The sequence below is a fragment of the Heptranchias perlo genome, chromosome 14 (genome assembly GCF_035084215.1).
Source record: "Heptranchias perlo isolate sHepPer1 chromosome 14, sHepPer1.hap1, whole genome shotgun sequence".
Taxonomy (NCBI): Eukaryota; Metazoa; Chordata; class Chondrichthyes; order Hexanchiformes; family Hexanchidae; genus Heptranchias; species Heptranchias perlo.
Window position 1 is genome coordinate 38,746,121 of NC_090338.1, and position 18,760 is coordinate 38,764,880.

At 40.1% G+C, this 18,760-nt stretch overlaps 1 protein-coding gene across 1 annotated transcript in view; it reads left to right on the forward strand.

Moving 5' to 3' along the window:
- Positions 1-18,760, forward strand: part of LOC137332456 (pro-neuregulin-2, membrane-bound isoform-like) — a 563,304-nt gene that overhangs the window by 37,879 nt on the left and 506,665 nt on the right. The window lies entirely within an intron of this gene.

The following is an 18,760-nucleotide window of genomic DNA, read 5'->3' on the forward strand; positions in this document are numbered from 1 at the left end:
CTCCCATTGCTGTAATACAGCAAATTTACTGAAGCAATATATCACTGACTGTGCAAGGTAAAAATATTATACATCTCACTGATACTGAAATATACAGAGCATCACAAATGTAAAATGCTCTAGGATGTCTTTTGCATATTAGGAGCAAGTTATTATTGTGTTTGCAAAAATGCTACATAAAACTTAAGGGGGGTGATTTTAACCTCCAAGAACGGTTGAGTTGAGGGCGTTGAAAATAGTTGTGAAAATGCAAAGTCCCAAAATTTTGCGATTACGACCCAAAAAAACAACAATTTTCACTTAAGTAACTTTTTGCCTTTTCTCCCCAACACCTCTTATTCTAAGTTATTTACATTTGAAAGAATGTTTCTTATTCAACCTCACGTGTTGAATTTCAATTATTTGCTTGAGATACAAGTACTTATTTGTTTCTCGTGCCCCCTCTTTCCAAAATCTTTTTCAGTTATTTACATGATTATGAAAGATATTATTTTCTCTCTCTTACTTCACAAGCTGGATTTGCATTTTTTTGTGAATTTGCAAATTTAAAATGTGAGTTTGTGACTTGTAAAAATGTATGCATTTTATGTTGGCCTGTGGTTCCTATAAGCTGAATTGATACTGAACTGGTGGTTCCAAAAATTTTGTTAGATCAGGAACCTGAGACTGCCATAACAGGCCTAACTTTTGTGTAACCCTGGCAATTAAGACTATTTTCTGTTCCATTTTTGGCTCTGTGGGTTTTCATGTGCAGGTGGTTTGAATTTCACGGGCTGCAGGTTTTACAAGATCACAAGAGAATTACAAGTGAAAAAGGCCTTTTGGCTCATCTTAGTTCATCCTTCCAGAATGACCATAAAGTCCCCACTGCAGCATCTAATTGGTTCCTAAATGATTACATTTGCGTCCACTACTCTAGCTGAAAGTAAATTCCATGTATTGATCACTTTGTGTGTGAAGACGAACTTCCTGTTATCAGTTCTAAATGTGCCTTTTACTAGTTTGAACCCGTGCACCCTTGTCCTTCAGCAATTTAGTTTGAAGTAATTTTACAGATTTACCTTTGCGATACATTTACCATCTTATATACTGATCTGCACAGTACTTGCATATGGTTAACTGAACACTAGATAATCCCTTGATGGGAGTAAGCATTTTGTAGCAATTACGCTTATCTTGTTTTTGTTATTCTTTGAAGAGAATGTTCTAGAAGGTCGGGAAGTAAAAGCAGTTGGTTATTACCATCAATTTGAGTGTTTATTTGGACATAATATATACATTTATAATACTACCTCTCAGATACTTCCCTTCAACCTTTAAAAACTCAAGATTCTACATTCTTTCCTCATATCCCCGATCCTTGACACTATAGATGAATTTTGTGACTATCCTCTGCATTGCCTCTGTGTTTCCCTTGTGTCTTGTTGACCGGAACTGGACATAGTATTCAAGATGTGGCCTAACCAGAATACTATACAATTTGATCAGGATGATCTGGTGTACTCTAATTTTAGCTATGTAGTTCATTCTATTGGCTTTGGTGACTGCTGCTCTGCATTGGTTGGATATGTTGATCATTGAGTCCACTAGGACACCTCTTTCAACTTCATTCTTAGATATTTTAACACCATTCATGGAGTATATGTGGTGCCAGTTTTCCATTCTTGTGTGCAGTACCTTACACTTGTCATTTGTCATTTTTCTGCCCTCCTAAATATGTTGTCCAACTCATTTTGTAATTTTTGTGCTGGTCCCTTCATTTCCACCACCCCTCCCAGTTTGGTATCAAGTACAAATTTAACCATTTTGCTTTTGAGTTTCTCAAGTCATTGATATAAATTAGAAACGGTGCTGTTCCCAACAATGATCCCTGGGGCACCTCAATTAGTGGCTCTCACACCTGAAATGACTCTTCTCACATGTACCCATTGTTTTCTACCCTTCAGCCATTATTAGCTAGCCTAGCCATTCATGTCAAGCTTGCTTTAATACTTTTTGGAAGTCAAGGTACAACACATTGTAGGGCTTTCCGCAGTCCACTTAGGATGTTACTTCTTCAAAGAAGTCAAAGAGGTCGGTTAGGCAGTTCTTCCCTTCCACATTGTCTACTTAATCATTACTGTACAGATAATTCTCAAGTTGATCTCTGATTATCAATTCCATTATTTTACATAGAATGGAAGTAAGATTAAGGGGTCTGTCTGTGTCATTTTATTTGAAGTTTTTAAATATTGGCACCACATTGGCCTATTTCCAATCTACTGGCACCTCCACAATGTTCAACAACTCCCTCATAATGATTTTCAATGCCTCACATATCTCCTCCCGAGTCTCTCTTAGAACTCTGGGGAAAAATACCATCTATCCCTGGAGCTATATTAGTTTTGAGCCCTTACAGCTAGGGCTTCCATTTCACTTCAGTTAAAGTAATTAATTTGCCTATGTTACCTCTGTTTGGGGAGGGTATGTTGCTCATAATTTCCTCCAAGTATTCAGGAGGGAAAACATCATTCAGAATGATTACCATCTCATGATCATCCTCGGTTTCTAGCCTGTTTGCATCTTTTATGATCCTTCTCTCTTACTGTTGAAATACTGAAAGAATTTCTTACGGTAATGTTTTGCCTCTGCAACTATACTTTTTTCTAGGTCTTTCATTGCTCTTCTGATCACCCTTTTGACATGTTTCTGCACGTTCCTATATGCATTCCTGTGAACCACTATGCCTATCTCCCCACAGGACTTTTCTTTTTTCAGTTTAGATTTCTTTTTTGATTCATTTACAGTCATGCTTGTTTAGTCTGAGCTTGCTGATTCTACATATGCATTTACTTTGCATGCTTAGCATTATTCCTTTAAAGGTGCACCACTTGCCTTCCACCAAAGTATTGTTGAACAAGCTCCCCAAATAAGTTTGCTTGAGTTGATCTCTCATGTCTTTGAAATTTGCCCTTTTAAACCTATCTCCTCATCTTTGGAATTTCTGAAATCCATAATAGGTTGAATTTAATAATTATCTTGTTAGCGTTCCCAGGGATGCCACAATTTTCACTTTCTCTACATTGCCTGGGTCTTTTATGAGAACCAGGTCAAGATAAGCACTTCCCTTATGCACTGGGTCACGAAGCAGCTATGTGTTACCTTAACCAACTCTGACTTTAAACCACTTGGGTTTTCTGAATTTACGTTTGGTTGATTGAAGTCACTGGAATCATTCCAAGAAATTGCTAACTGTTCAATATTGAATTACTAATTTAAGAGTAGAAGGAAGGACATTGAGAATGAATCATGCTGACACATAAAAGGTTGAGAATGGCCAACAGTTGGTGTCCCAAAGGTACACCTGACGGAGTCTTATTTCATTGAATGTAAGTAGATATTTACCAAGTTATAGAAGGAAGGTGCAAGAATGCAAGGCAGCCATCATAATAGAAGTATGGTATGTACTTTATAGCAAACTTTTCTGTTAAAATATAATCACTAATATAAAAGAATAATTGTCAGAGAATCACCGAGGTTAAAGTAAATAAAGGCTGATAAACGCTAGAATTGTGAGGTTCAAAACCCCTTTAACAAAAGGGGTTTTAACAGAAGGAAAGGGTTAACTGTACCCCTTTTAAACAAAGACATTTGAATTCCCAACAGACTGTATGAAGCATGAAAAACAGTGTGCAGCACAACACTAAATCATACAGAACCAGAACAGGTGATGTTACTAAATGAGGACTGTAGGCTTTTTATTTGTTTCATTTTAAACCTGATCATTAAAGGAAATGAAAAGTGAGTGGACATAGACATAATAGAAAGGAAGCCAAGGCCATAGGAAAAGAACATTAGAGATTTGCTAAGATAATGTCAAGGATGAGAGGCTTTAGTTACGAGAGGCTAGAGAAACAGGGACTCTTTTCATTAGAAGAGAGATAGATCCGATGCAATAGAGGTGTTCAAAATTATTAGTGATTTTGATGATTAAGTCGAGAAATGTGTTGATAACCAGAGCGCATAAATTTAAGACCACCGCCAAAAGAACAAGGAAGAGGTTAGGAGAAATATTTTTATGCAGAGGGTTGTTAGGTCACAGAATGCCCTATCAAAAAAGTGGTAGAAGCAGAATCCATAATCGTTTTTAAAAGGGAAGTGCATGAATATTTGAAAAAGAAAAAATTAAAGGGTAGGGGGAAAGAGCAGGGGGCAAGGGATTGGGACTAAGTGCATAGCTCTGTCAGAGCTTGGAGAAATGGACCAAATGGCTTTCTTCTGTGCTGTACGATTCTATTGTACAGTAGATTATCAACTTGCCTGGGCATAAAACTGATGTTGCGGATTGGTCATCCATTATAGAAACCGCCCAATCTTCATTTGCATTGATGCTAAAGAGGAGCCCAAAGGTGCCAGATCATATTGCTTGCTGGTACGAGTATTTGTTTTGGAGAAAGTGGCAGCATGTCTGTGTTTAGGGGCAGGGCCTGTTTTCTGACTAGGAGTTAGGTTAGCAGCACCTCTCAAAGGAATTTGTGGAGAAGCATTAAGGTTTGATCTGTTCTGCAAGTCAAACTCTGAGAAAACCTCAGGGTAGAGCACTGGATTATTGCTGATATTGCACAATAAATGGAGTAGATAACCTTACATTTTGGATTATTAATACAAAGTGTTTAGAAGTTAATATGGTTATGAATAAGAATAAGCTGTAGTGTTTGTTTCCACTTGTGGTGCTATAATGTTATTACTCACCACCGTTTAATATTGTATATATAACCAAAAGTGAGTGTTAGAAAAATGACAGTCATTTAGATTCAAGATAAGCTTGGTCATTTACTGTCCAGGATGGATGGAGTGGGAATGAGATATGTGCAAATGCAGGGGTAAAAAAACATAAAACTAAAATCATTCTGCTCCAGAGCTTCAGGATTTTTCAGGAAATTAGATGTTTCCACTCAGAACATTTGCTATGCTCAGTATCAAAGTGTATCATAAATACACACCTCTGACACCAGTGCAAACATCAGTGCCTCTAGAGACACACCATTAGAGCAGAATTTTTAATGAATGGTTTATGCTGTGCAAAACACTGGAAAGAATTAAATGTTTTTGTTTTTTTTTCTCCCCCACTGCTCACATTTCAGTTATTTGCAAATTTTTGACGTGATTGTTGTGGTATACACTGGGTATTGTAGGTCCATAGGAGTAGGGTGAAAATTAAAGCTCCCTTGATGCATCTTACATACAAACACCTACCCACTGACACGCACACGAACAATGGAGGAAATTTTGAGGCCTCCCACCAGGTGGAAACAGGGCTGTAGTGCCCCAAGCATCACGGGGAGGACATTACCGCCCCGTTCTCACTGTCGCTGAGGCCATTGCCATTTTGTTGGGGTCCTCAGAAGCATACAACTAGTTTAGGTATTTAAATTGGTGTCCTATGATATCAATAGGATCCCGATGCCTTTTAGGACAGAACTGGGCGGATTGCGGGCGATGCACGCTCTACCTTATATCAGCTCACGCACCAGCTGAAGAGGAGCCCAAATGCAAGTAAATATTTATTTTCTTGGGGCCTGGAGGAGTAGGAGTGGAGCATAGCTTGAGGGACTGGGGAGTGGAGCACAATTGGAGGAGCAGTGAGTAGACTACAGTGAGACCAGGAAATAGTGTGTAGAGAGGGTTGGGAGTGGGACACAGTTGGGGGGGGATGGGAGTGGAATACAGAATTTTACAATTAAAACCACTAAACCTTGAGTAGAGTTTACAAGTTTAATAACATCAGGGATGTGGCACACTTGTGATGGCAGCTGAGATTTTTTTAATGGAATTGAAGTAAGACTAATGGGTCTGTAGCTGCCCAAATCTGTTTGTCACTCTTGAATATGGGTACCAAAATAGCCTGTTTCCAATGTAATGATACCCCCCCAGTGTCTGTTGACTCCCTCATAATGATTTTCAATGCCTCACAGATCTCATTGCTAGTTTCTCTCAATACTTGGGTATAAATATCATCTAAACCTTGGGATTTATTTGTCTAGGATTTCTATCTCATTTATATTGAAGTCCTGAATTTTGCCTTGGTACTTTTTTTTTGCGGGGGAGTAGGGCATAGTGTTCATATCCTCCCTTGTGAATACTTGGAAGAAGTAATTGTTTAGTATATTTAGTATTTTGTACTTATTCTCAGTTTCAAGCTCATTTCCATCTTCTAATGTTTTTGCCTCTTCTCTGACAGTTCTCTTGCTATTGTAATATTGAAAAAAAATGTTATTGTTATGTTTTGCCTCTGCAGCTATGCTTCTTTATAGGTCTCCCTTTGCCCCTCTGATCACCTTTTTAATTTGTTTCTCTGTGATTCTATATTAAACCCAGTAAGTCTCTTCCCCTCTATTCCTGCACGATTTGTAGAGGTTGCTTTTGCTCTTTATTTCGCTTTTAATTTATTTAAAGTTTTTATATTTATAATCCTTACTCATGGTCTTGGGCCCCAATTCATGTTAAACTTGATCATTCTGTGGTCACTGTCCCCCAAGTATGTTGTCTGAGTCATTTATGGATACCAAGATGAGCAATGCCTCTCTTGACTTCCCTTATTCCACTGAGTCATGAAACAGTCAAGCTTTACAATTACTAACTCTGACTGTAAACCACTTGGGTTTTCCCAATTTATACAGGGGTGATTAAAATTACTCATTAAAAGTTTCCTGTTCTCACACACCCTTCTTACTTCTTCATGAAGCAAACTATCCTGTTTCTTGCACTGACCTGGTGGTTTGTAGTGAACCCCGAGTGTAACCTTGGATTTTTTCACATTATAGCTTTCTATCCAAAATAGTTTTTTCTGTGGTTTATGCCCTGTCTCGTTTATCTCCCAGTTGTCCCTGACATACGTTTTTTTAAATTTGTTCATGGGATGTGGGCATCGCTGGCAAGGCCAGCATTTGTTGCCCATCCCTAATTTCCCTTGAGAAGGTGGTGATTAGCCACCACCTTGAACTGCTGCAGTCCGTGTGATGAAGGTTCTCCCACAGTGCGATTAGGAATGGAGTTCCAGGATTTTGACCCAGCGATGATGAAGGAACGGCGATATATTTCCAAGTCGGGATGGTGTGTGACTTGGAGGGCAACGTGCAGGTGGTGTTGTTTCCATGTGCCTGCTGCCCATGTCCTTCTCGATGGTGGAGATCACGGGTTTGGGAGGTGCTGTCGAAGAAGCCTTGGCGAGTTGCTTTAGTACATCCCGTGGATGGTACACACTGCAGCCACGGTGCGCCGGTGGTGAAGGGAGTGAATGTTTATGGTGTGGATGGGGTGCCAATCAAGCGGGCTGCTTTGTCTTGGATGGTGTCAAGCTTCTGAGTGTTGTTGGAGCTGCACTCATCCAGGCAAGTGGAGAGTATTCCATCACACTCCTGACTTGTGCCTTGTAGATAGTGGAAAGGCTTTGGGGAGTCAGGAGGTGAGTCACTCACCGCAGAATACCCAGCCTCTGACCTGCTCTTGTAGCCACAGTATTTATGTGGCTGGTCCAGTTAAGTTTCTGGTCAACGGTGACCTCCAGGATGTTGATGGTAGGGGATTTGGCGATGGTAATGCCGTTCAATGTCGAGGGGAGGTGGTTAGACGTTCTCTTGTTGGAGATGGTCTTTGCTTGGCATTTGTCTGGTGCGAATGTTGCTTGCCACTTATCAGCCCAAGCCTGGATGTTGTCCAGGTTTTGCTACATGCGGGCACAGACTGCTTCATTATCTGCGGGATTGTGAATATGTGACTTGGAGTAACCTTCTTTTCTGCCCTTTCTGCCCTTTCTGAACACACTATACTCTTGAATAATATTAAACACATCATTGGATTTGACATGCATGCATTTTGGTGAAGGCCATTTCTGCCTTTCCTCCCCCACCTCCAAAAAATGTTTTGTAACTATATCATCATATATGCAAAACAATGATAGAATCATACAGCACAGAAGGAGACCATTCAATCCATCGTGTCTGCGTCGGCTCTTTGGAAGAGCCATCCAAATATAATAGTTTGCAGTTGTGAGAACTGAATATTTAAAGTAAAAATTTTGTTTCATTTAGTTTCACTCCAAACACTGGAAATATTACAATAGAGGTCCTTATCATTTGGCAATAACTTGAGCTCTCAGGAACTAATTGATAATTGTAGTGTAATGCCATTATAACTTTATTGATTTATTTTATTAAAAAAATCAAACTTTTAGTAACTGAAGGTGAAACAAATATTTCTAAGGTATAGATGGTGAGAAGTGCTTTCAGAGGATTATGTAATAGCTGCAGTTGTCACTATTAAAACAGGGAAGAGATGCTATATTTAGACAAAATGTCAGTTGTGCCACATTTGCTGTATTGTGTGCAATTCTGGACACCTGGGGCCCGATGTTACCAGGGCTGCGGGTTCTCGGCGGGGGGACGCGCCCGGCGAAATCAGTCAGCCACCCGCGCGATCGTAGCATAATTGGAGCCACTTACCTGGTCCTCCGGGTTCCCCACTGCTGATCTGCACGTCGGGCGGGCTGCGCGTGCGCAGTAAGATCTGTCAGCTGGAGGAGCTCTATTTAAAGGGGCAGTCCTCCACTGACAGGTGCTGCAACAAATAGAAAAAATTACAGCATGGAGCAGCCCAGGGGGAAGGCTGCTCCCAGTTTAATAATGCCTCACTCCAGGTATCATTAGATGGGGTGAGGAGGAGGGGGAGGACAGAGATCTTCCCCCCGGAGGGTGGGAGGAAGCGGCCTGCCTCTGCCACCAGGAAGGCGTGGCTCGAGGTGGCAGAGGAGGTCACCTGCACCACCAACATATCGCCCACCTGCATACAATGCAGGAGGCGCTCCAATGACCTCAGTAGGTCAGCCGAAGTGAGTACACTTACTCCTTCCCCTACACTCCGTCTGCCACATCACCGCCCCCACCCCACATCTCCTTCAGCACTGCCAACACTACTCTGTCACATCACCCCTCACACCCACTCAAACCTCATCCTCATCTTACCTGCACTTACTCACCTCGCCAGTACTCATCCCGCCACTACCACTCAACCCTATCCTCATACAATCTCATGGTTCTATCTCATACTCATCCTCTCGTGCATCTCTTTCACGGTCAGCCTCACTCAACCTGCCACTACCTGTGCTGCTGCCACAGGGCATGCATCACATATGTGCAGTAGGAAGCGTAAGGCAAACGTGTCGTGAGCATGAAGGGGATGCACAAGGGTGTTTGAGGGTCTGTCACGGTTGTTACTTATATTTAATTTCTGAACAACTCGCATCACATATTATATTGTCATCACTACTGCCACGTCTTCGCGAATCCTGTCTGGTTTGTGCAATAATGCCCTTTCCTGAGGATCACTATGAAGACCCACAACTGATGCCACCCATTGTGTCACTGCAGAGTGGGAGTAGGTGTATTTGCAGGGCTCTTTTGTGCAGATGGCTGAGAGACGTCGGCGATGTCCCCGGTTGGGTCTCCCCCCCCCCCCCCCAACCTGTCAAATGGACCTTTGCAGCTGCCACAGGCTGACAGCTGCAACACGTCCATTTGAACTGGGAGTGTTTCCCCAGTGTGGGAAACCGTCCCAGTTTGCTCTAAAATCCCACCCCTCCTCACATAATCCCTTGATCAGGTCAGTTAATGACCTGAACACGCAAAATAAATACGTTCAAGTGGCATCCCGCTGGCTTTAATTGCCTGCGGGATTCCCACCAGCGGGGGCTGCGCGCGCATGCCGGCGCGTCAGTGGGGAACCCAGAAGTGCGCGGGTTCGAGGCGGGATCCGGTCCCACTCCAGGATTTCCCGATTTTCGGGGCCCCCCCGCCAGGAACGCACCTGCTGGCGGGTGCTAAAATGCTGCCCCTGTTGTAGGAAGGATATTTGGACGATGAAAAGGTACAGGAAAGATTCATCAACAACAACAACTTGTATTTATATAGCACCCTTAACATAGTAAAATGTCTCAAGGCGCTTCACATGCGCGTTATCAAACAAAATTTGACACTGAGCCACATGAGGAGATATGAGGACACGTGACCAAAAGCTTGGTCAAAGAGATAGATTTTAAGGAGCACTTAAAGGAGGAGAGGCAGAGGGGTTTAGGAAGGGAATTCCAGAGCTTAGGGCCTAGGCTGTTGAAGGCACGGCTGCCAGTGGTGGAGCGATGAAAATCGGGGATGCGCAAGAGGCAAGAATTGGAGGAGCGCAGAGATCTTGGAGGGTTGTAGGGCTGGAGGAGGTTACAGAGATAGGGAGGGGTGAGGTCACAGAAGGATTTGAAAACAAGGATAAGAATTTTAAAATCGAGGCACTGCCGGACCGGGAGCCAATGTAGGTCAGTGAGCATAGGGGTGATGGGTGAATGGGACTTGGTATCACTGGAATGATACCAAAATTCAAGGTTTTAGTTATGAAGAAAGGCTTAAAAACTGGGGCTTTTTTCACTGCACAAGGGTAACTAATAGAGCTTTATGACATTATGAAAAATTCTGTGAGGTTAAATAGTGAAGGATTGTCTTCACTGCTAACAAATCAGTAACAAGGGGGCATCAGCTCAGGATTATGATTGGCAGTATAAAGGGAGTATGAAGTGTTGTTTTCACACCGATTATTAGAACATAAAATACTTCACCACAAATGGTTATTGAGGCAAAGACTTTGACATCACTGAAAAAGGAAATTGCGTTGTATTTGAAAAGGAAGAGAATAAAAGGATACCAAAAAGAGCAGAGAAATGGGATTAGAGTAGACAGCTCTAATTGAAGAGCTGGCGCCAGCACAGACGTGATGAACCAATCACTCTCCTCCTGTGTTATAATTTCTTTGATTTTATGATTTAAGAGGAATGGTTAATACAGCATAAGCCTATTGTAGAATAAAGACATTTCTGACTTTACATAATTAGGATCCCATAATGATTACATTGGAAATATTTTAATATTTCATGTGTAATTACTGCATATATGAAAAGAAATGTGAGCAAATAACATATTTTGCCAGCACAGGGAGAGAATTGTTACTCTTCTAACACATCATCTGCCCATAGTTCATAATGATTATTACCAATTTTGTATTAATTGTATAACAGGGATTAAAAGGTGGGAAGAAAGTGTTGCTATAATTTTTCAACACTTCGATTAATAACCTAAAGACTCATTAAAATATGAATTCATTATGCCAAAAGAATATATCATTGCATAGGATTTCATGGGACACTGGCACAAATGGTGGGCCGGAAGGAGCTGTACATCTGGGATAGGCTCCACCTGAACCGGAATGGGACCAGTGTCCTAGCGGAAAGGATAAATAGGGCTGTGGATAAGACTTTATCTAGTAAGAAGGGGGGAGGGAACAAATACAGTTATAGAACTTGTACAAAATGACTGTTAAAAATAAATTAAACTGCCTGTACAGCAATGTGCACAGCATCCGAAACAAAATGGGGGACCTGGGGGCAATAATTCGTAGCGAGAAGCCAGACGTAGAAAGGATAACTGAATCATGGCTACATAAAGAATAGGTCTGGCAGTTAAATATTGCAGGATATAATGTGTTTAGAAAGGATAGGGAAGGAAGAAAAGAGGAGGAGCGGGTAGCTGTACTAATTAGAGACAACATAATGGCAACAGAAAAAAGGGACATAAGTAACATTAAGAAAGAAACAGAATCCATATGGATTGAAGCAAAGAATAAGAAGGGATCGACCATACTAATAAGTATATTCGACGGACCACCTAATGGTGGAAGGGAAGTGGAGGATGAAATATGTAGTCAAATCTATGAGATGAGTAAAAAACATTGAATAATAATCTTGGGAGATTTCAAGTACCCCCAGACAAGCTGGCAAGAAGAGGTAGGTAAAGGGGAATTGAGTTTTTACAGTGTGTACAGGACTCCTTTCTTACCCAGTATGTGAGAAGTCCAACAAGAGAGGAATCACTGTTGGATCTAATGATGGGAAATGAACCAGAGCAGATAAGAGAAGTAAGTTTAGAAGAATGAGAGGTGATCTCATTGAAATGTATAAAATTCTTAGAGGGCTTGACAGGGTAGTTGCTGAGAAGCTATTTCTCTTAGTTGGAGAGTCTAGAACTAGGGGTCATAGTCTCAAGATAAGGGGTCGGCCATTTAGGGCTGAGATTCAGGTATTTAGCCAACTCCCTTTTGAAAGTTATTATTCAATCTGCTTCCACCACCCTTTCAGGCAGTGCATTCCAGATCATTACAACTCGATGCGTTAAAAATAATGTTTCCTCATGTTGCCTCCGGCTCTTTTGCCAATCACCTTAAATCTGTGTCCCCTGGTTACCGACCCTTCTGCCACTGGAAACACTCTCTCCTTATTTAGTCTGTCAAAACCGTTCAGGATTTTGAACATCTATCAAATCTCCCCTTAGCCTTTTCTGTTCTAAGGAGAACAACCCCAGCTTCTCCAGTCTCTCCATAACTGAAGTCCATCATCCCTGCTACCATTCTCATCTGCACTCTCTCTAAGGCCTTGACATCCTTCCTAAACTGTGGTGCCCAGAATTGAACACAATACTCCAGCTGAGGCCTAACCAGTTTAGCATAACTTCCTTGCTTTTGTATTCTATGCCTCTATTAATAAAGCCCAGGTTCCCATATGCTTTTTTAAACTGCATACTCAACTTGTCCTGCCACCATCAAACACCCCCAGGCCTCTCTGTTCCTGCACACCCTTTAGAATTGTACCATTTAGTTTATATTGCCTCTCCTTATTCTTCCTACCACCATGTATCAATTCACACTTCTCTGCATTAAATTTCATCAGCCATGTGTCTGTCTATGACCTCCTGAAGTCTGTTACAATCCTCCACATTGTATATTACATTCCCAAGTTCTGTGTTATCTGCAAACTTTGAAATTATACCCTCTATACCCAAGTCCAGGTCATTAATATATATCAAAATGAGCAGTGGTCCTATTGCTGACCCCTGGGGAACAACACTGTATACTTCTCTCCAGTCTGAAAAACAACCGTTCATCACTATTCTCTGCTTTCTGTCCTCTCGCCAAATTTGGTTCCACACTGCCACTATCCCTTTAATCCCAAGGGCTTTAATTTTGCTTATATGTTTATTATGTGATACTTTGTCAAATGCCTTTTGAAAGTCCATATATACAACATCAACCGTACTACCATCAGCAACCCTCTCCGTTACTTCATTAAAGAACTCAATCAAGTTGGTCAAATACAATTTTCTTTTAACAAATCCATGCTGACTTTCATTTATTAGCCCATACATTTCCAAATGCTAATTGATTTTGTTCTGGATTATTGTCTCTAAAAGTTTCCCCACCACCAACATTAGGCTGACTGGCCTGCAATTGCTAGTTTTATCCATCTCTTTTTTGAATGGGGTGTAACATTTGCAATTCTCCAGTCCTCCGGCACCATCCCCATATCTAAGGAGGATTGGAAGATTGTGGCCAGAGCCTCTGCAATTTGCACCCTTACTTCCATCAGTAACCTAGGCTGCATCCAATTTGGATTGGGTGATTATAACATAATAAGATTTAAAATAATGATTGAGAAAGACATAAGTAAGACAAAGACAAAAGTAATAGATTGGAAAAAAAGCTAATTTTGAGAGGATTAGAATGGAACTAAGGAAGCTCAACTAGAAAAAAATTTGACAAAGAGATGGAACAGCAGTGGGAAATATTTAAAACGGTGATCAATAGAGTTCAGGAGAAATATATTCTTTTTAAAAAAAAAACAACTAGCCAATAATGAAACACCGTGGATGACTAAAGAGATAAGATTCAAATTGAAACTAAAGAAAAAGGCATACTCTAAGTACATAGACAATAAAGGAGAGGATGACAAAAGGGAATATGAAGAGGTTAGAAAAGAAGTCAAAAAAACAATTAGGAAAGCAAAGAGGAACGACAAGATTAAATTATCAAGGAATATAAACAGAAATAGTAAAGTATTCCACAGACATATAAATAACAAAAGAAAAATCAGGATAGGGATCAGGCCAGTAAGGGATGCACAAGATAAACTCATAGGTAATGACAGCAAACTGGCAGAAATATTGAATAGTTAGTTTGCCTCAGTATTTACCAGGGAGACTAGCAAGGTGGGCATGACATTAGAAGAAGAGATCAAAAGAGATATAAAGACATTTAAGATAGAAACAGGGACGATAATTGATAGAGTAATCAAACTTAGAGAGGACTAATCAAATTTAGAGAGGATAAAACCCCTGGATGGGCTGGATTGCATCCATGCATATTAAAATAAGTTAGGGAAGAGATAGCAGAGGCACTATTACATATATATAAAAATTCATTAGAAAAGGGAATAGTGCCAGAGGACTGGCGGACAGCTAATGTGATTCCTATATTTATAAAGGGAGATAGAACAAGTCCATGGAACTATAGACCAGTTAGCCTAACATCGGTGATAGGAAAGAAAATGGAATCTTTACTCAAAGATGTAATAGAAAAACATCTAGAAAACAAAAATATAATAGAGTAGTCAGCACAAATTTCAGAAGGGAAAGTCATGCTTGACAAACTTATTAAATTGTATGAAGAGGTAACAGAAAGAGTAGACAAGGGTAATGTAGTAGATGTGATATATTTGGATTTTCAAAAGGCCTTTGATAAGTTACTGCATTGTAGACTCATCACTAAGGTCAGAGCATGTGGATTCAGGGGACAGGTAGCATAATGCATAGCAAGCTAGCTACAAAACAGAAAACAGAGAGTAGGAGTTTAGGGTAACTAATCAGACTGGCAAAAGGTGGGAAGTGATGTTCCATGGAGATTGGTGCTGGGACCACTGTTCACAATTTACATTAATGATTTGGACTCGGGAAACGTAAGTACAATTTCAAAATTTGCAGACGACACCAAATTGTCGGTGGGGGGTAGGGGGGTATAGTTAATACAAAGGAAGAATGTGTCAAAATGCAAGAAGACATTAATAAACTTGCAGAATGGGTGTGTAATTGGCAAATGAATTTCAATATAGATAGGTATGAGGTGATGTATTTTTGTAGGAAGAATAAGGAGGTCATATAGTTCTTGGATAATAAGAGTCTAAATGGGGTAGAGGAGCAAAGGGATCTGGGGATACAGATACACAAATCACTAAAATTAAGGCCATAAAAAAGGCGAATCAAGCACTAGGGTTCATTTCTAGAGGGTTAGAATTGAAAAGCAAAGAAGTTATGTTAAACTTGTTTGGAGCACACTTGGAGAACTGTGCACAGTTTTGGTCTCCATATATAGAAAGGATATAGAGGCATTGGAGAGGGTGCAAAAAAAGATTCAGAAGAATGATACCGGAACTAAGAGGATATCCTTATCAAGAAAGGCTGAACAGGTTGGGGCTCTTTTCTCTAGAAAAGGGAAGTCTGAGGGATGACCTGATAGAGGTCTTTAAGATAATGAAAGGTTTTGAGAGGGTGGACAGAGAGAAAATGTTTTCACTTGTGGGGGAGTCCAAAACTAGAGGTCATAAATATAAGATAATCACTAATAATTGAGAATTTCAGGAGAGACCTCTTTACCCAAAGAGTGTAAGAATGTGGAACGCGCTACCACAAGGAGTAGCTGAGGTAAATAGCATAGATGCATTGAAAGGGAAGCTAGATAAGCACACGAGGGAGAAAGGAATAGAAGTGTATGCTGATGGAATAGGAAGGGAGGAGGCATGTGTGGAGCATAAACATCGGCCTAGACCAGTTGGGCCGAATGGCCTGTTTCCGTGTTGGTAGACTTGATAGTGATTATTTGCATATGTTGTTGAGATTATTTATATACTTAAGTTGTTCATTTGTAACTTTGTACTGCAAATGCCTGATATGCAGGCAGGTAATATTGGGTGCCTTTCCTTTGGTCATTTGGAATTTTGTGGACAAATAGCTGTATAAATAAAAATCTCATTTCCACTGTTACATTAAAGAATTTTGTTACCATGTTAGCTTTTACTTGTATGAATGGAAGTCTCGCATGGCGCATTCCACCTTGAGACCGAATGACAAACCAATTGAACACCTCAATTGGTTTGTCATTCGGCCTCAAGGTGGAATGAGTTATTGTTCCTTCATTGCTGAGAGTAGTGATAAAAATTATAAATACCTAGCTGCAATACTCCCTTGCTCTTCACAACCATAGTTCCAATATGGAAGCATACTTCTGCTTTATGTGGCTGCTTTTCTCCAAAGAAACACCTCTATTTTTAAAATCCAGTTTTTACCATTACATAGAGCACTGCATCAATTGATAGCTACCACTACTACTTCACTGCAATTTTACCCTTTGTTATGAATGGCCTTTCCACTGCCTCCAAATTCAAAATAAGAGCAAGTTACACTTGGGAGATGTGCCACAATGATGCCATTTGCAATAATGGCGTATCTGTCACAAAACATGTCCCAAATTCCCAAAACCTGGCTTGTGTTTTACATTTGCAAATGGCTAAACATTTTTCCATTCACTGTAAATAAGTAATGTTAACATTATAAATACAATGTTTAATCACTATCATTATAATTTTAACTAAAGAAGCTGATCACAACTTCACTGCTGATGAGTTGTTTGCTCAAATCCATTTGTAGAACTAAGAGTAGTATACTATTAGCCATTGGGCTTCTTGTGTACATCTGTTGAATGTATGATGCTATATTTTAGTGCTTTATCATACCCAATTAACAGCCTTTTTTTTTTACAAAACAATTAAGGATAATTTTCTTCCATTTTTGTGCACTTCTGTTTGCATAGCAAATTGCACAAAGCCCTCTTGGTGTTTTGGAAACTGGCAAGCAGCCATATTTGTTTTCTGTTCCAATGTAGCAATTTAATTATGGGCTGGAATCTGCTGTAAACAGTTTCTTTGTAATGCAACAAATGGCAGAAATATAGAAAGCACACCTGCCCCTTGGATAAGTAGCAGTAAACAATCAGCTGTCCAAATTTAAACCCTGCCAGTGTCTGATGCAGCTGAAATGACTAGATTCACTGGAACGCTGAAATATTTTACAACGCGATAGCGTCTTCTCACATTATGACTAAACAACTTTCTCTTTCAGTGCTATAGGCTTGACTAGCTTACTTCTGGTAGATCTATAATAATGTAGAATAATGCAGACCTGATGTCGTTGCTCCTATGCATTGTTGCCATAGTAGATAATCACTTGGGTTTGTTATTTTAAGTTTTCAATAGGAAACTTTTGTCTGTAATTCCATTGGTACGTTTTAAGAAAAATACAATGCAATTATCTTCAAAATGTTATTGAGAACTAAATCTGAGATGTCATAAGATCATCTACCCCCATTTTGACCTCATGAATTCTTGTGACTTAATGCTAGAGACCTGGATACCATCTTTTAATGGCAGTCGTGTCTGTTAAGGTCTGAAAGTTGGTTGCCTTGGAAATTGGAAGGTCCCTATTCCACCTGTACACTGTGAAAGTAAGTCTGATGAGCTGCCTATGGTGCAAATGAAAGCTCATGTACCACACGAGATCATTGTCCCGGTCTGTTTAGCCATCTGTAATTCCAAAAGAAATACAGATTTCACTGTGCGTATGTGCACTAGTCAATCTACTCAGTTCTTTGTCTCCTGTAGAGGAAGATTCCTAGTTGGTCTTTGTCTCTTAGCAGCACACAGCAGTAGTATACACCTTTGTGACATCCCTGTGGCACGAGACCCTCCAGGGTTTCCAAGAGATATAATTCTCTCAGGTAACATGAAGCCCAAGCATTACTCAGACTTTGTGCTAAATTGCGGCTTACGGTAATATCTGAATTTTGTACGGTTAAAAAAAATTACTCTTCATTCTTTCCTCAGTGCTGCATATATTCCAGCAGTGGAATGTAGGTTCCTTTCATATGGCTATGAAAGAGACTGAGCAAATGTGTGGATAGATTTTTTTTTAAATTCAGAAGCCAAGATGAAGAGTCATGGTCCACAGTGCAGAACACAACCAAGGTTGAAAAGAGTTTGAGAAGACTCAGTAACTCAGGAATTAATGATGAGATGACACTGTGAGTAGATTTTAAAAGACTAAGGGAGTTAAGGAGCTCCGTCGTTTTGAGAGAAAGAATAGTTTGGAATAGCGGACTGTGAGAGGAGAAACAGAGTGTTTGTGCAGCTTGGAAGAAACAGGGCAGAAAAGCTCTTTGCCATATTGGGATTGTATAAACAGAGAGCAATGAGAATGGTATAAATGAGAGAGAAAGAGGTTGAAGGCTAGAAATAAAAGAGGGATTACATATCTGACCACAAGTTTTTTTCCTTTATCTTGTCCAGGAGTGTAAGAGATGTGTCATAGAAGTCTCCCCTGATATCCAAGCAGTATTCATAATTTAGGCATTCTTGGGCTTCACAGAGAATTAACTGTTGATGAGGGTAAAAGGGTATTTAGTACAAACAAGGAAACCAAGGGGGTAATTTTCAGCTTTGTTGCCTGAGCGAAAGGCTGCCAGAATGAATTGCCTGTTTGTTGTAGAACCTATCTGATTTTCATCCCATTGAGTTGGGGTCAAAAAAAATAGTAAGGCCAAGAATGTCAATGGATGGACTATGGATGGAACTTTCAAGCATAAGAGGTGGTAATTGTGGTTAGAATGTTCATTGTTCTATTAGGGTCCATGGAGGAAATCATGATATAATGAATGGAAAGAAGAAGGCTCAGAGCAGATTTTATTGAGGTATTAAAGATTCTGAGGTATAGATAAATTGAACCCTAGTAATATTTTTAACGTATTTAACAAA